Genomic DNA, 16764 nt, shown 5'->3' on the forward strand with positions numbered 1-16764 from the left:
CTACAAAAGTATTTACATTCTTAGTGTTTTACCTTAGTCTTTGAAGTCAGGTGTATCAGGTGTGTTATTTTCTGTTTCCAGCACATCTTAATTTGGACTGGCCACATGTCAAGTGTTCGACACCTGTGGTCAGTGGCTACCATAATGGACAGTGCGGTTTCAGCGTACTTGGTTTCATTACAAGAAAAACACTTATTTCTGTGTCCTAGATTACTAATTTAAAAAACAGGGATAGTAATACCTAACTCAAAATTATCAAAAGGATTAAATAAAATGATATATGAAAACCCCTGATGAAACTTGTATAAAACAGTAGGCCCTTGAGGAGTGTTAACAACTACTTAGTCAATGGTGATGATTTAAAATCGGATGATTTTTTTTTCAAAATGTGATAACCTTTGATTCTATTTTTTTTAAGATTTTATTTATTTGAGAAAGAGCACGAGCGGGGGGAGGGGCACAGAGAGAGGGAGAAGCAGACTCCCTGCTGAGTGCAGAGCCCTACAAGGGGCCTGGTCTCACAACGGCTGGGATCCTGACCCAAGCCAAAGTCAGACACTTAACCAACTGAGCCACCCAGGCACCCGATGCTATTTTTTTTTTTTAATGGACAAAAACATCTTTATCCAAACCCCAAATCACTTTAATTATTCATTTCTATTCTCTGAATGATGTAGTACATATGATTTAGAAAAATTCTGAAGGTCATTCACCTAGTAACCCCATTTAGAAATAGGTGTAAATGGAAAAAATAAGCTCCTAGAGAATCAGGAACATGTGTTTGAAAACAACATTTGTAAAGGTTGCCCTGAAAACTTTAGGTAGATCTTTATGTTATTTGAGCCTGATAAAAACAAAATTGGTCCCCTTAAATTTACTAAATTAGGTTTGAATAACTTCTGCCAAGAATTTAGGGAATCCCTCACTGGAGGGTGCTTAAGTGCTTCAGCTGATAGAGAAAAGGGAGAGAGAGTTTTGTCAGCAAGTACCCAACCAAGCTGAAGCATGTGATCAAATTATTTTTTAATTGTACACTGGTTTTCCCACATGTCCTTCCTTTCCCGAAGGACAGGTGGACCACACTGGAGGCTGCAGCAAGGCTTTCAGACCATATCTGCATTAGATTATGGGCCATATTACAGTGAAGGTTACATTTTTCAACTCACAATAAGGTTCCAATATTCTTTCTTCAAGTACTCACTTTTTTTTTCTTTTTACTTCTATCAGTAAAGCAATTTTTTAAGGACGGGATTCTTCAAAAAGTATCATCAAAGCTCAATCTCAAAAATATGATCTGTAGGAATCTAGGACCAAATAGTATGTATTTTTACATAATATGGTCCCCTAATGTAAAAATAGGCCACATGGGAAAAGGAACTGTATTATACATTTTGCACATATATTTTTTCTTAATTCCCTTTGCCTATTTGATATTTTTACATTTTGCTTATTTTTAATCCATTTTAATATCATGTGGCATTCTGCCTCTCAATGTATATCATTTTTTCATTTGTTTCCACAATGTTTGGAGGCTCAAAAAGTCACAATTTTAGGGCTAAGAGAGAACTCACAAACTATCTACTCTCAACCCTGCCCTCTATTCCCCTAAAGAGTATACTTGTCAGACCAGGTCAGGGTCTCACAGCTGAGAGTCAAGGGCGAGAGAAGAGTCTTGTCAACTCAGCTGAGGGCAAACTAAGACCATCTGTCAACTGCAGAACTGCCAAGGTCGATTGTTAACTGGACTGTCAAGGTATGTGTACCCTCCCTCCCTCCACATTCCGCCCCCCCCCCAACACACACATTCCCACCACGAAGGCACAAGATCCCAACAGAGTTAGATTTCAAATAAAGCTACATGAGTGATGGGTGGTTTTCTCCTGCTAATGGAAGAGGAAGGAAGTCCACAGCTGAGGAAATGCAGTCTGAATGAATTTAATATACCATTGTGCTATGTGACATGGCACACATCTTCATAAACAAAAAATAAAGCCCACCAACATAAAGCCCAAAACACATCTGGATAGCCAACTGGATAGACCCTGAGCCTGCAAATCTGCTGAAGTCATTCTAGATAAGGAAGATACATTTCTTTTGCTTCCTTACATCATTAGGGACAAGCGCTAGAAATGAACTAACTGGTGAACTGAAGCAGTTTGCTAATTCCCAAATATGGTAAAAGCACTCTTATCCATCCTGGTAGGAACAGGTTCTCAAAGGTGAACACCCCTAAGTGCACTACTTGACCCTAGAGGCTGCTCAAGAAATGTCTGCTGGATGAAGAAATATTCCGGATAATAGGAGCAGGGGAACACCCAACCATTTTATTTTTGCTGTTTTTAGGGAAATTTTCCAAAAAGCATATTGAAGCTTTACGACTTTCATAAAAAATACCACATGGTGAATATTTCTTTGATATTCAGAAGAAAGTGATCACCCATCATCCCACTGGGCAATATACAGATTAATGCCCCTCGGAGCTGCTACTCAACAGTGGAACCAGCGCGGTTCCCGCCAGCTCTTCTAGGCTTTCCTTGAGCTGTCAGGGTGCCTGTCTTCCAAGGCTCCTTTTCCCCGCTAGGTTCTGCAACCTAATCAGATAAGGCTAGCAACCTAAGAGACCAAGTGTGTCGGGTTAATGGGGTATTTTCCAAGCCTCTCTTATATGGATTTGCATGGACTTCAGTGTGAAGGTAATAAAATGGATATTACATTAACTTTAGGGTTTCTGAAATGATGAAATGGCTGAGTCATGGTACAAAGAACCATGCCCTCTGGATTTGAGCCTCAGCATTTAATTCTTTCTGCCTCAGTAGGCCTAGGATGTTACAGAGGTGGACTCTTAAGTCTCTTCTATTTCTAAATATTTGTGATCCAAAATCCAACGGCAGTTCAAGGAACAAATAATACCAGTTTACAAATCCCCCCAGAAAAGAGGGAACCCTGCCCAGCCCCCAACAACTCATTATATGAAGCCCTGATAGCAAAACCAGACAAGGGCAGTACAGGAAAGGAAAATCACAGCCAATTCTATACATGAACATATAGGCAAGAAACCTAAACAAATAGAAGCAATCTGAATCTAACAACATTTAAAAAATACACCAGAACCAAGTGAGGTTTATCAGAGGAGTGCAAGGTTGGTTTAACACTAGAAAAATCACCATACTAAAAAATTAAAGTAGGAAAAAAAAGACATGGTCATTTTAATAGAGGTAGGAAAAAAATAAAGAATATTAGAAATCTGAGAAAAGAAATTTCTTAATTGTGGAGCACCTGGCTGGTTTAGTCAGAAAAGCATGCAACTCTTGATCTTGGGGTCATGAGTTCAAGCCCCACAATGGGTGTAGAGATTACTATATTATTAAAAGTAAATAAATATATAAACAAACTTAAAAAAAGAAATTTCTTAATCATAAAAAAGCATCTACAAAAAATATAGCAAACATGCTTCATGACAAACCATTAAAAGCAATTTCTCTGAAACAGGTAGAAAATGTCGATTTTAAAATATCTTTTAAACTAGCATTGGCAAATATAAAATATCTAGGAATAAATTTATCTTTTTAAAAGATTTTACTTATTTATTTGTCAGAGAGAGAGAGCACAAGCAGGGGGGAGCGGCAGACAGAGGAAGAAAGCAGGCTCCCTGCTGGGCAAGGAGCCCGATGCAGAACTCCATCCCAGGACCCTGGGATCATGACCTGAGCTGAATGAAGGCAGACACTTAACCAACTGAGCCACCCAGGCGTCCCTAAGAACAAATTTAACAGGAAATGTGGAAGACCTCCTCAAATTGCTCTTCTAACTTAATACAATTCTTTTTTTTTTTTTAATTTTATTATGTTATGTTAATCACCATACATTACATCATTGGTTTTTGATGTAGTGTTCCATGATTCATTGTTTGCGTATAACACCCAGTAACTTAATGCAATTCTTAGCACAATCCTGAACAGGGAATCTGAGAGCAAAGAAGACTAAGGTACTTGTAAAGGAGAAGAGAAGAAAAACAAAGGAGGGGGGTTGTCTTACCAGATATAGCAAAACTACAATGCTACAGTAAATAAAATAATATGTACTGGCAAAGGGGTAAACAGTCCAAGGGGACAGACCACACAGACTAGAAAACAAACCTCCACACTTATGGACATAGATGACAGAAGCAGCACTGCCGATCAGTGGGAAATGAGGAGATTATTCATTCAACAAACTGTGGTTGAACAACTGTTTATCCATTTGGAAAAAGATGAAATTGGAGCACTATTTCACACAACACACAAAAGTCAATTACAGATGGGCTAAAAACTAAAATGTAAAAAAACAGAACCTCTTAGAGAATGTTTTCAAGAACTCAGGGTAAAGGAGGAGTTTTTTAACTGGACACAAAAAGTGCAAACCATAAAGAAAAAGAATGGTAAATTTGGCCATATTAAAATTAAAACTTCCCTACAGACTGGATGAAAATATCTGCAATTCACATATCCAACAAAAGTCTTATAACTAGAACATATAAAGAACTCTCAAAACTCACCAATAAAAAAATACAATCCAGTCAGAAAATGGGTGAAAGACATGAACAGACATCTCGCCAAAGATGATAAACAAGCACATGAAAAGATGCTCAATACCATGAGCCATCAGAGAAATGCGAATAAAACTCGAGTGAGATATCACTACGTATCTACCAGAATGGCAAGTAAAAAATAGTGGTAACACCAAATGTTGATGAGGACGCAGGGAAAATGGATTTCCCTTTGCCAGTGGCACTGTAAACGTGATACAGCCACAATGGAAGAGAGGTAGATTTCTTGTAAAACTAAGTATGCACTTAACATATGACTCAAAAATTTCACTCTTGGGAGTTTATCCCCGAGAAATGAAAACCTAGGCTCACATAAAAATCTGTATACAAATGTTCACGGCAAACTTTATTCATAATAGCCCAAAACTGGAAACAACCCAGATGTCCTTCAATGGGTGAATGGTTAAACAGACGGTGGTATATCTATACCATAGGGTATTACTCAGCAAAAAAGGGAATGAACTGTTGATACAGGTAACAGCTTGGAGGGATCTCAAGGGAATTATGCTGAATGAAAAAAGCCAATCTTAAGAGGTTATACAATGCACGATTCCACTTATATAACATTCTTGAAATAACAAAATGATAGAAGTGCATAAAAGATTAAGGTTGCCACGGATTAAGAATGGGGGAGGAGTATGTGGCTTTATGTAAACAGATAGCAGGAAGGAGCCTATGGCAGTGGAGTTCGTACCCTGATTGTGGTTGGTGTTGGTTTCATGAACAAACACATGTGATAAAATGGCACAGGACTAAATAAATACATGTAAAACTGCTTAAATGTAATAAACTCTATGTATTGTACCAATGTCAATTCTCTGGCTTTAATAGTTGCTCTATAAGCATGCAAGATACTACTCATGGGGGGGGAACTGAGTGAAAGGTACACAGGATGACCCCCCCCTTTTTTGCCAACTTCTGGTGAATCTCTATTTCAAAATAAAAGGCTTACAAAAATTAAAACTTCTGTTCATCAAAATACACCATAAAGAAATGGGGGGGGGTTGACAAACTGGGAGAAGAAATTTATAAGACATATAACCAGCAAAGGACGACAGTCCAAAATTAAACAATCCAATAGAAAAATAGGCAGAGGCGGTACCCAGAGCAAGATGCCCCTGTCTCCTAGCCAAGTCTGCAGATCTGGTAAGGTGGTGGGGAGTGGAGTTGGAAGAATTTCCTGATCCCTTCTATTATTTATGCCTTTACAACCACTGCACAACAACCAATCATAACTCTTACCTCCTTTGGGGAGGTGAGGGGTATGTCTCTCACTATTCTTTCTTAAAAGCTGAGAAGCATGAAGTCTAAATACAGAAAGACCATTTACCAGGGAATCTGGGGAAAGCACACACTCTGCTCTCTTGTCTTACTTCAGGCACACAGCCCATCACCTGGGACCGAACAGATGAAAGTCAAAGACGGACCCATCTGCCTCCCACGAGAAGGAAAAATCATTACTTAGAGATGCCAAAAGTCCCAGACCCCAAAGAGCTGGTTATCCTGAAGCTCCCCACAACCAGAGCCTTTTAAAGTACCTCCTGTTTCCATCTTTGCACTTCTCTATCCCCAAAGCCATAACTGGAGGTAACTGAGCAGGAGTCCTCCAATCAGAACTGTTGGCTGGGATCTCCCACACTTCACACGCCCTCCGCCCACACCTCCATCTCCCGGCTCAGGCAACTCGGCAGCTTCAGCGACCCCCACACAGCCACCTCCACCATCTGTCCTTGAACATGCAGCTCCAGCTCTCCCCACCATCACCCATACAGGCAGTCCTAGAGAATGTCCTCTCCTTCTTAAGGGGAGCTATCCTCCGAAACCCATCTCAGGCACCACCTGCTGCTTGGAGGCCTCTATAAATCTCCAGACTGAATCACTCTCTTCTCTGGGCCACATGGGCACCTCACACCATCACTACTCCCATGCTCAGCTCAGCGAATTACAGGTAACTTCAGCCCTCAGTCTCTCTCCTCTGACTATATGTGTCTTGAGGACAAGGTCCATCCCTGTCTTCTTTGACACCTGGTGCATGGCACAGGTTTGCTGATTTGGGGCACCTGGGTGGTTTAGTCAGTTAAGCATCTGCCTTCGGCTCATGATCCCAGCGTCCTGGGATTGAGCCCCACGTCAGGCTCTCTGCTCAGCGGGAGCCTGCTTCTCCCTCTCCCTGCCGCTCCCCCTGCTTGTACTCTCCCTCTGTCAGATAAATAAATAAAATCTTAAAAAAAAAAAAAGTTTGCTGATTTGTGCCTGTTGATGGTACTAAATACGGGGCTACAGACTTCTGTTTTTTAGATTCATACCTATTTATCTAATAAATCCTTACTGTCCCCAAATTTCAAATTCCACATTAAGCTTTCTTAAAAAGAGGTCAAAGCACTCTGGACCTATTTCAATACATAAATAACACTTAAGTTAAATCTATCATGCAGCCTAAGTTGAATGAGTTGTAATACACATAAACTTGTAAACAGAAGATCAAAGTGTTTCCTCTTGAAAATAATGGGCAACAGATCAGAGGTACTGTTGAAGTGTAGGCCATAAATGTGAGTTTTTCACTGCGTAATTTTTTTTTTATTTTTAAAATACGGACATTCTAACATTCATTTGAATGGAAAAGATATTAGCCTCTGTATTCGTTCAATTTTAAATCTGGGAACATCCTTAAGTTTTTCTAGACTTGCTTTACTGATCATCATGAACATGCACACACACACACACACAAAGCAAGTATGCATCTTATAAAAAACTATTTTCCTAGGCCTAAAGTTGCTTTCAAGAGGGAGCAATAAGCTCAGCGCCCAGGGTTTAAAGTGTTATGTTAAAAAGTCTTGCTATCAGGGGCACCTGGGTGGCTCAGTTGGTTAAGCATCTGGCTTCGGCTCAGAGGTCATGATCCCAGGGTCCTAGGATGGAGCCCCACATCAGGCTCCCTGCTCAGTGAGGAGCCTGCTTCTCCCTCTCCGCCCCCCACCTCGTTCTCTCTCGCTCGCTCTCTCTCTCAAAAAAAAATTAATTAATTAAATCTTTGGGGAAAAAAAAGTCTTGCTGTCAGAGCTTCCAGTTGAAGTCTAAGGTCAGCAGAATTTTTAGTTTACTGCCTGATTTTAAGAAGTTCAGGACAATCTCCAGAAAGATCAATTTTCCAAATATCTGAAACATATAATTTACATAAGTAGCCTGGGAAGTTAAAGTGTATTATAAATCTTACAAATAACATCTCATCCTCTATTCTGCATTCTTGAGCGCACTTTCTCTGGCCTGAAAACAGTCATTCTTTTCACAAAGAGGAGACTTTGATAGAGTATGACCCCACCAAAAATATGTGTGCATTAATGTCTTTCATAGAGACGGAAAGATCCTAAGATCCTTAAGAAAATTAATTTTGGGAGGGAATGGAAGTAGATTAAACATTATCACATGATTGTCCTGTCATTTAAATACAAAGCAGAGATAAATGCTAATAAAGAAAGTCAGTGACCTTCTAGATTATTCTGTGGGAAAATCCAAGACATTCTGAAGTTCACATCTGTCTTCCTTTTAGATTTGCTGGCCTGTGTCATAGCCAAAGCAACTACTCCAGATTACGAAGGCTAGAAATTAACTTTAGGTTTCTAATCGCTGGATTTCAAACTTTATCAAGAAAATTATTATACTTCCTTTTTCATCTTAAAAAAAAAAAAAAACTTATGCTAACTATGGGAGCAGAAACAGAAAACAATAAAGACCCTAAGACTCCTAAAGGAACAACCATAATTCAAGAATGAGAAATCATTTCATTCCCTGCCCCAATCTAACAAAAAAAACCCACAAAAACCAAAAATCAATATCAAAGAAGGAATCACAAACTTTAACAAAAATACCAAGGAAAACTAACAAATGAGCAAAGATCTTGCTGTTGACAACTTAGATAAAGCTTAAGAAGGCACTGTCATTGTAAGAAAGAATCAGCTTTTCCTATTCTTCCTATGGTAATTTTGAATGCCAAAATCAGCTTGTAAAAAAGGAAAACAAAACAAGACAAAAAACAAACAGGGAAGCTCCAATAGTGGAAGGAGGATAATGCAAGTGACAAAAACATTAGGGCTTTTTTTCCTTTTGTCTTCAAATGTAGGTCAAATACTGAAATTCTCTACCAAAAATAATTCCATGGAATGGTCCTACCTTTCAGTCACTCTACGCCCTTAATCCAGCCAATTGGCCCAAGATCTGGGCCCCTCACTTCCTGCTGTGCACACAGAAAATCCTCACTGATCCTGGCATGGGATGCTTCACTAATAGGCAAAGTCTAATTTTTATTTAATACTTTGTCAGAAAGATACAGGCACCTGCTCAGGGGCAGTCACAGCCTTCAGGTTCTAGTAAAACAGACATGTGTTCAAATCCTGCCTCTTCAAGTGATCTCAGACAAGCTATTCAATTCCTCTAAGTCTCCCATTTTCTTATCTATGAAGTGGGATAATAATGAGTGTCTATCTAGAGGTCCTGCGAGAACTAGGTAAGATCTGATAGGTAATACTTGGTAGACCTGCTGAGACATCAGTGGTGGTGATGTGGGAAACAAAGGCAGAAGAACAATTATGAAATTTCCTTATACTTACAGCCATTGACAAGTCCTTGAAACAGGCAGAGTGACATTCCTCTAGAGACGCAACTGCCTTGATGTTGCCACTTTGGCAATCTTAATTGGGGGACCTTATAAGGTCTCAGGACCCTGTAAGTCTCCTTTAACATATAAAAAATCCTTTGGAAATTTCCTTTATCTCTACGCCCCAAGATACACACGTGGGCAGTCCCAAGCATATGACCCACTGATATACATCTGAAGGGTCTCATGACTGAGTTTTTACTAAACAGTAATAAATGACCTTTACCTAACAATAGCTAGCCCCCTCAGGATCCTGAAAACCTTGCTTCCAAAATACCTGAGAGGCTTACACTATCCCTAACCCCCTCCCAACTTGAAAGTATATAATGAGGCCACTCCTCATGACACCAGTGCAGCTCTTCCTGCCCACAGGTCCTGTCCCCGTGCTGTAATAGTCACCTTTTTGCACCAAAGACGTCTCAAGAATTCTATCTTGGCCATTGGCTTCGATCTCTAACATCTTTCCTACATCAGTTCCTTGGTCTCTGTTAACCATAATCATTATCAACATCGCAGGGCACAAAGAGCACCTAATCAACTCACTTCGTACTGCAAGCCTCAAGCCCCACTCTGATAACTGTCTTCCAGTCACCTTCACAGTACAAAAAAAACCTTCTGATAATTATTAACATAATTGTCTTGAAATCTAATCCTTTCAACTTTCATGAAAACTACAGAGATGGAGTGCAGATCTTTGGTTGCTAAGCCGGGGATGGGAAACTGTTAGTACTAAGGGAGCAGCAGGAAGGAATTTTGGCAGGGGGTGGGGGGAGGTGGGGAGATAATGAACTTGTCCTGCATTCTGACTGACACCGTGGTTACAAAACTCAGTGCACTGGTCAAAATTCATGAAAGCGTATACCAAAAAGAATGAATTTTAGCATATGCAAATTTTAAAATAATTTTTTAATTGCAAAACAAAAAATCCAAACTTTTCTAACTAGAGAACCAACAGCGACACACATGAACTTAAATGTCCAAGATATTATAACAGCAATATTCTATATGTTATCCTATAACTAACATAAGTCAAATCCAATTTTAGTTACCAGTTCTGACATATTCAAGCACAAAATGTCAATACCATAATAACCAGGAGGCACTGCTTTTCTATAAGAGAAGCCAAGACTTTAGAAATGTACCTACACCAACATTAAATGAGCAGTACTCTCCATTTAGATCTCTACTTTGTTGCCTGATGGGTAGGTTTCTTAGTGTGCATCCATTACTGTTTTCAGTCTCCAAAAAGTAATATACAAATAGTAGGCTTTAAAGATTTAACACAGCTCAAAATGACTAGGCATGTATACATCAAGAGCTACAGCCCACTAAGAAGTCAACGAATGCATTTTGCATTTTTAAAAAGCCATAACATGTTTCACTCAGAAAACATTAATCCATAAACTAACAAAGGCAAAGGTAAAAAAAATCCCAATACATACCCATTTTACCACTGTCAACTCCTGGTTTCCGTGTACATATAAGGCATGGACACCAAATAATTGGACTTTTTTCCCAATTAAATAAGCTGAAGAACAAAGCAGTGAAAAGGAGTACTGTGAAAATAAGAACAACCTCAGAGTCCTTCAACCAGTGAATGTATAAACAAATTACAGGACATCTAGCAAGAGAATACTACCTAGCGATTAAAAAAATGACTACTGATACTTCCAACAAAGAAGGCTCTCAATCATGAAAAGAAACCAGACTCTCAGGACTCCGACCAAAAAACAGCATGTACTGTAAAATTCTTTTTAGATAAGCTAGGAAATGCAAACTTATCTACAGTGACATCTATCATGACAGAGAGCAAATGAGTGGTTGCCTGGAAGAGAGCAGGAAGAGGGATTATAAAACAGCAAAAGGAAATTTGGGGGATATGGATATGTTCATTTGGGGGAACGTACCTTGATTGTGGTGATGGTTTTACCCGTATATATGTCAAGCACATCAAACTACACACTTTAAATATGTGCAGTTTACTATACGACAGTTACAGACATAACATGGTGATATTCCTGGTTCAGCTCCACACCACCACAATAAAGTAATTATCACAATGAAGTGAATCACATGAATTTTTGGTTCTCCAGTGCATATAAAAGTGATGTTTAAGACCAGGGACCTGAAGCAGCTCAGAGGCAGTGAATAATAGCTATGCAAGTCTGCAATAAAAAAAATGGCCTCAAATAAGACTACTACATTGCAAAAAATGGGAAAGAGAATGAAAAAAGTAAAAAAGTAGAAGAGGCAGAGTCTGAAGAATTTGTGGTGGAAAAAGTACTGGACCGACGTGTACTGAATGGGAAGCATTTTATAACCATGGATAAACCCGTGTTTCTGGGATACTATCATTTTCAGTAACTTAAGAAATAAAACACTTAAGGGGTGCCTGGGTGGCTCAGTCAGGTAAGCGTTTGCCTTGGGCTCAGGTCATGATCCTGGGATTGAGCCCTGCATCGGGCTCCCTGATCAGTGGGAGATCTGCTTCTCCCTCTCCCTCTGTGCTAAGTAAATAAATAAAATCTTTAAAAATAAAAAAATTTTAAAAAACGAAATAATTTAAAATTAAATTGAAATTTTTCCTGAAGCCCTAACCTTTCACGTTTTGTAATTAATTGGACAATTAAAATATTATGTAAACAATTTAAATTGGGCAATTTAAAATAAGCCACATCAGAATACATATCCATATCTATAGTCATATAAATGCAAGTTTATTTGCAAGATCCCTGAAAGGAAAATTTTATCGCCACCAACAACCTCCCCACTCAAATGACAAAACTAGACATTAGGTAAGCAAAACTTAAATGGACAAACTTAAATGGACATTGAAAGGTTCCTTCTAGTGAACCATTCCTTTTCAAGAAGTTGAAATCCCTGTGCTGTACTGCCTAAAAGGTCATGATTCATGGAATAGCTAAGACTTCGTTCATGGAAACCTAATCATAATCAGATGGGTAGAGATACTGGCAATTTAGCACCTGCTAGAATAAACGGGTGGACAGACTTCTATAATCTGAATTCTTGGCCTGCATGTTTTTTCTTTATCCCAACTTATTCTTTTTTTTTTTTTTTTTAGATTTTATTTATTTATTTGAAAGAGAGAGTGAGAGAGAGAGAGAGCGGGCACAGCCGGGGAAGGGGCAGAGGGAGAGGGAGAAGCAGACTCCTCTGCTGAGCAGGGAGCCTGATGTGGGGCCCGATCCGAGGACCGCAGGATCATGACCTGAGCCCAGGGCAGATGCTTAACCACTGAGCCACCCAGGCGTCCCTACCCCAGCTTATTCCTGACATGTAGTCTCAATCTTCTCAGTATTTGAGTTACTGGTTCAGCAGAAACCAGGAAAAACAGTAACTTTGTAGTCAGAATATTATCCATCTGTATACTGTTTACTTTATTGTAAATACTAGTAAACAATGGTCAATAAAGTTTTATATTCCTTAAAAAAAAAATGATGTTTAAGTTTTACCATATAGTCTATTAAATGTGGCCCAGCATTATGTTTAAAAAAAAACAATGCATATACCTTAATTAAAAAAACCTTATTGCTAAAAAGTGTTAACCTCCACCTGAGCTTTCAGCAAGCTGAAATCACTGATCACAGAGCACCATAACAAATATAATGAGAAAGTTTGAAATACTGTGAGAATTACCAAAATATAACAGAGACATGAAGCAAGCAAATGCTGTTAGAAAAATGGCACCAAAAGACTTGCTCAGCACAGGGTTGCCCTGAACCTTCAATATGTAAAAAAAAAAAAAAAAAAAAAAAATCTGCAAAGCACAATAAAGCAAGATATGTCTATATTCCTCAATAAGGCTATTTAAAAAGAAAAAGACCATTTTTAAAAAAAAATCTGTATTCCTAGTACATTTAGACCACCTGCCTCTCTTCCCAACCGGTACATGTCCTAAAGTCATGGAACTGTAATACCTTCTCCCTTAGTGATTTTCATGAATGAACAAAACTTTAATAACCCAAAGATTTAATTATAATAACAAAAAACAATGGTTAATATGTACATAGGTGTGATCACGCGCCAGGCATTGTTTTAAGCACTTTTCTTTTATTAACTTATTTAACCTTCTTATCAACCCTATTTTACAGATGAAAAGATGGAAGCACAGAGAGTTAAGTAATCCGTTCAAGGTCACACAGCTAGTACCTGGAGGAGCTAGGATCTGAACCCAGGGAATATGGCTCTGAAGTTTATTTCCTTACGGACTGTGTTCTACTGGCACACACAATATAAGATACAATATGTGAAGATCAAAAGCAATACATACTATACTTACACAAAACTTCAGTATTTGCTGCATTTTGAAAAACTCACATGAGGCTAAATAAAAAAACAACACAACCTTCATTCTTTTCCAAATTACTAGGTGGAAAAAGGACAACAAGAAAAGCTGGACAACTTACTGATTCCTAAATTCCTAAAACCTTACTGGTTCCTAAATTCCATCCACAGGGTCTAAAACTCGGCAGATACTGGTCAGGAATCTTTTTTTTTAAATGATTAGATTTCTCACTAGAGGAAGACAGAAGAGAGCTAGATGCCACAAAAAACTTTGGTAAAGCATGGCCCAAGGTTTTCCAAGTCAATACTGAACTGTTGAACACATGCAGGCTTTTGAATTCAACTTGTAATAAATTAAAAGTAAAAATATGCACAGAGAAAAAATATGCACACAGGTGTTGCCGTGACAACAGTTACATAAAAATATACCAGACTGACAAATTCTCGATTTTTTAGAACACTAAATTGTTTTCTTGACATCAAGTTGATGGATAAAAAGCACAAGAAAGGGGCGCCTGGGTGGCTCAGTCGGTTAAGCGTCAGACTCTCGGTTTCGGCTCAGGTCATGATCTCAGGCTCCAGAGATTGATCCCCAAGTCGGGCTCCATAGCAGTGGAGCCCGACTTGGGGATCAATCTCTCCCTTGGCCCCTCCCTCCCACTCTCTCTAAAAAAAATAAATAAATAAAAGTAGAAAAATAAAAGCCCAGGAAAACATGTCATATGCCCACCGCATGTAAAACATGGAATAAACTGACAATATATTGTGAACTGTTTAAGAAACACAGGTTGAAAAGAGGCATTCTGTATCTTTAGTTCATGTCCTGAATTAATGCCCCTTGAATTTCAAGGTGCACTCCCTAGAAAAGATTCTGATTCAGTGGATCTTTTTTTTTTTTTTTAAAGATTTTATTTATTTATTTGACAGAGAGAGACACAGCGAGAGAGGGAACACAAGCAGGGGGAGTGGGAGAGGGAGGAGCAGGCTTCCCGCTGAGCAGGGAGCCCGATGCGGGGCTCGATCCCAAGACCCTGGGATCATGACCTGAGCTGAAGGCAGATGCTTAACGAACGACTGAGCCACCCAGGCGCCCCTCAGTGTATCTTGAGATGGGATCTGAGACTAAAGTTTCTAAGAAGCTTCCAGGTGATGCTGGTCAGTAGACAGCACTGAGCAACCCTAAGTAACTTGAATATTGGTCATAAAATTAGCCACCTGGCCTACAAATATGGTGGCATCTAGGACCCAAGAAATAAGTGTCAATACAACTTCTTCCTAGTACAGGAAAAAAAGAAAAAAAAGGAAGGTGAGGAGATCAAGGTAGAAGCAAGGGGATACCTGTCATAGTCCAACAGTGCTAAGAACCACAGAATATTGTTACTTGCCCCAACCTAGTAGCTGTTGAGGTCAGATAGAATGTAAACTCCAAGACTGAAAGGGGTTTTTTTTGTTTGTTTGTTTTGGTTTACTGCAGAATCCTTATGGCCTAGCATACATTAGCTACTCAATAAATGCAATGAATAGGGGCGACTGGGTGGCCCAGTCGGTTAAGCCTCTGCCTTGGCTCAGGCCATGAGTGCGGGGGGGGGGGGGGGTCTGGGATTGAGCCCCTCATCTTGCTCCCTGCTCAGCAAGAAGCCTGCTTCTCCCTCTCCCACTCCCCCGCTTGTGTTGCCTCTCTCGCTGTCTCTCTCTGTCAAATAAATAAAATCTTTAAAAATAAATAAATAAAAATGCAATGAATAAATGAGTGAATGGGCAGTATATACAAACACAATCCATACTTACGTCACAACCTAAAAACGTCTGAGAAGAGACTGTGTATAAATGGTTGTGGGCAGCCACAGTTTGATACAAATACCTGGCCCATTCATTGTGCTCCATTTTCCCCCCCAAAAGCAAAAAATTCTCCAGACCAATACTTTCCACTTTTATGCCATTTCCCGCAGGCTTATGTTAACAACTCTTTAGCACTTTGAAAACAATGAAAAAAGGTGGAAGCATAGGGAAAAGAATTCAGAAAAGGCTAAAAAAACAAAAGAAAAAACCCACGGAGGGTGGGAAAGGAGATGGGCAAATAGTTCAGTTCAAGTGAAGGAACATCTTAGGTTGTCAGGAGTTCCACGTTCTTACCTATGATGGTGGCAGGGTTTGGGTTCGGGCTTTTATTAGTTTTGTTACTGTCCAGGGTCACTGGTGGAGTAGTACTTGGCTGAGGAAACTCAGACTAAACAGGGAGCAGGCTCTCAAGCCCACCTTCAGACGCTTTGGGGATTCAAGCTTCGGCCTTACTTCCCCTTTCCCAGGGTCTCCCCGTGCGTGGGGAAAACGCTGCCGCAGCCCAAACACAAGACGATCTGAGCGGCCTCACCGTCGGCTTGAAGCCAAAACCAGGACTTAAGATGGCGGGGAAACACTGAGTGAAGGGCCGGGATAGCGCAAGGAATCTACCCCAAATAAAAATGGCCTCCGCCCATTTTTCAAGGAGAGCCCAAAACAAAAATGGCGACCAAGGCGGCTATTCAGTCGCTAGGAACGCCGTGAATATGATTGGCAGGTAACGAATCACGGTTACCCATAGTGCTAGACGGCGGAGGCGATCGAGAGAAAAGAAAACTAAAACCCAACGTTTCTGTGGTTCAGAGCACCTTGATACCGGAAAATTACTAGCGCCAAGAATCAGGTATAAAAAAGGTCGGAAAGCAAAGGTGGCTTTCACAATGCTGGACAAACTTTGAAATAGCGATACACATAACTTCCTTTATAATTCTTTCGAATGCTACAGAAAAATAAAAGTTTTGTCCTCGAACTAAGAAATAGGATGGGGAGATAGTGCCAAAATTACCCACTTTGTGAAGCTAAAGAGTTGGAGGACTCCCGACCTTCCCAAATGCCCCCATCGGAAGGACTGTGGGCAAAAGCTCTCTGAAAGGGACCAGGACCAGCTCTCACTGAGCATGTCCACTTTCCAACCCGATCCAGGGACGTAGTAATGAGCCATTCCTTTTTTCCTGGTTTCGGAGGCAGGCGTAAAAGAGGGCGGGGAACTGGCGCCAAACAACAAATCAGGCGCCTTGTGATTGGTCAAATCTGAGTGCTGCGGGGAACCGTTGACTACCTTGTCATTCATTCAATAATAGCTCTTAAGCGCGCGCCGTAAGGCAAATACTGTGCCCTAACATGTCCATTTCATATTATTTAAATTCTTTAGTTTCAACTCATT

The 16764-nt window shown here is 39.8% G+C and overlaps 1 protein-coding gene across 1 annotated transcript in view; it reads right to left on the reverse strand.

Annotated features, from left to right (window-relative positions):
* Nucleotides 1-16217, reverse strand: part of SLX4IP (SLX4 interacting protein) — a 182142-nt gene extending 165925 nt beyond the window's left edge. The window contains 1 exon segment of the mRNA XM_078056934.1: nt 15675-16217. The gene's annotated coding sequence lies outside the window, so the exon portion shown is untranslated.
* Nucleotides 16218-16764: the final 547 nt, after the last annotated feature.

The sequence above is a fragment of the Halichoerus grypus genome, chromosome 10, assembly GCF_964656455.1.
Source record: "Halichoerus grypus chromosome 10, mHalGry1.hap1.1, whole genome shotgun sequence".
Taxonomy (NCBI): domain Eukaryota; kingdom Metazoa; phylum Chordata; class Mammalia; order Carnivora; family Phocidae; genus Halichoerus; species Halichoerus grypus.